Genomic DNA, 2500 nt, shown 5'->3' with positions numbered 1-2500 from the left:
CCGAGTGTCCAACGAGATCCTCAGCAGAGTCATTCAGAGACGCAAGCTTGTATGACTAAACCTATAAAAGATCTAAAAAAAAAACACTCAAAGCAAATGCTCTACACTTGATCAGCAGCCATATTGTCTGTACCAGTCGTCTAACCAAGCTTCCTCCATTTTCTTTCTTTTACGGTAGGTTCATGTTTGAGCCGCCGTGGTCACAGCATGATACTTAATTGTAGTTTTTTTCATGTTGTGATGCTCTTGGAGTGAGTGCGTGGTAGGGTCCCCAGTTCCTTTCCACGGAGAGTGCCGGTGTTACCTTTTAGGTAATCATTCTCTCTATTTATCCGGGCTTGGGACCAGCACTGACTTGGGTTGGCTTGGCCACCCAGTGGCTAGGTAGGCAATCGAGGTGAAGTTCCTTGCTCAAGGGAACAACGCGCCGGCCGGTGACTCGAACCCTCGAACTCAGATTGCCGTCGTGACAGTCTTGAGTCTGATGCTCTAACCACTCGGCCACCGCGGCCTATAAGATTACTATCATCATCAATAACGGTATGCTCATGTTTGAGCAGCCGTGGACCTCTCCACCATCCTTCGCCACTAAACTCGATCTTACGCCCGCAAATATCTTTGATATTGTCGCTCAGTCTTGTCTTCGGTTTGCCTCTTCCTCTGTTTCCTATCACCATCCCTGTCAGCAAGTTTTTCTCAATACTTTTACTTCTCATTACATGACCAATAAACTTTAATTTCCTCTTGTTCAAGATGAAGATTACTATAAATGGTCCAAAATTATAAAGATGTTGTCTCTTTAGGAGGCAATGACCGTTCCTACTTTGTAAAGAGGCCGTGGTAACCGAGTGGATAGAGCATCAGACTCAAAGAGGGTTCGAGTTACCGGCCGGCGCGTTTTTCCCATGGGCAAGGGACTTCACCTCGATTGCCTGCCGTTATGGGAGTCCACAGACCAGTAGCATGTTCCATGCCGGTCCCAATTCAACCACGATGAATGGGGAGGGTTGACGGCAGGAAGGGCATCCGAAGAAAATCCGTACCGGCGACCACGACTAGGGGTTAAAGCCAGAAGTGGCCGCTGTGGCCGTTTGATTAGAGCATCGGACTCAAGACTGTCACGACGGCAATCTGAGTTCTCTTGGGTGAGGAACTTCACCTCGATTGCCTGCCTAGCCACTGGGTGGGCAAGCCAGCCCAAGTCAGTGCCGGTCCCGAGAGAGAGAGAGAGAGAGAGAGAGAGAGAGAGAGAGAGAGAGAGAGAGAGAGAGAGAGAGAGAGAGAGAGAGAGAGAGAGAGAGAGAGAGAGAGAGAGAGAGAGAGAGAGAGAGAGAGAGAGAGAGAGAGAGAGAGAGAGAGAGAGAGAGAGAGGAGAGAGAGAGAGAGAGAGAGAGAGAGAGAGAGAGAGAGAGAGAGAGAGAGAGAGAGAGAGAGAGAGAGTGTGTGAATGTGTGAATGTGTGAATGTGTGAACGTATGAATGTGTGAGTGTTTGTGTGTGTGTGTGTGTGAGTGAGTGTGTGTGTGTTGTGTGTGTTTGTGTGTGTGTGTGTGTGTGTGTTTGTGCGTGTGTGTGTGTGTGTGTGTGTGAGTGTGTGTGTGTGTGTGTGTGTGTGTGAGTGAGTGAATGTTTGTGTGTTTGAGTGAGAGAATGAGTCAGTGAGTGTGTGTGCGTGTGTCAGGAATGGATGGGAGGTGCTTGTTTGCGTGTGTTTGTGTGTATATCTGTGGGATCAGGGGAGAGGGGATTGTTCCGTACGTAGGGTTTCTTGAGAATAAGTACATCTGTCCATTAGTACGTGTTGTGTGCGTTTTCATTTCAAACAGTATCCGCGTCATTGTTTCTCACACAGCGGAATCAGAAATGTTAAAAAGTACACAGTAAATAATAACTAGATGTGTTTTTTTTAACTGAACGTAAATGAAGTATATATATTTTTCCCTCGTTTTATTCTCTTTTCTTAATGATCCTTCCACACGCGCCTAATCCTCTCCAAGCACTCTTTTTTCCAACCCTGTTCCTCATCATTCTTTCTCTTATTCCGTTCCATCATCGCTCTTTCTTCTCATTATACAAATTCAAAGAGACCGATTCTTGTCATAATAAATGGATAAAAACCTCGAGTGCTTTACATCCATGTCAATTCCTTTTCCCGTCAAGGAGATGATTGATATAAGGGTTTTGACCGTGTGTTGGTTTAGACTGAGAGGGTTGGATAGCCTTCTGTCGACTGTCTTTTGTTTTGTTGAGAAAGAGAGAAGAGAGAGAGAGAGAGAGAGAGAGAGAGAGAGAGAGAGAGAAGAGAGAGAGAGAGAGAGAGAGAGAGAGAGAGAGAGAGAGAGAGAGAGAGAGAGAGAGAGAGAGAGAGAGAGAGAGAGAGAGAGAGAGAGAGAGAGAAGGAGAGAACCTACCGTAAAAAAAAAATATATATATATATATATAATGGTATATCCGTGAGTAAATTTATACAACTCTTTTAAAATAATGATTTTCTTCGATT

This window comes from Penaeus monodon, chromosome 36 (genome assembly GCF_015228065.2).
Source record: "Penaeus monodon isolate SGIC_2016 chromosome 36, NSTDA_Pmon_1, whole genome shotgun sequence".
In the NCBI taxonomy this organism is placed as follows: domain Eukaryota; kingdom Metazoa; phylum Arthropoda; class Malacostraca; order Decapoda; family Penaeidae; genus Penaeus; species Penaeus monodon.
The sequence above is the reverse complement of the archived record's forward strand: the minus strand, read 5'-3'. Positions refer to the sequence as shown.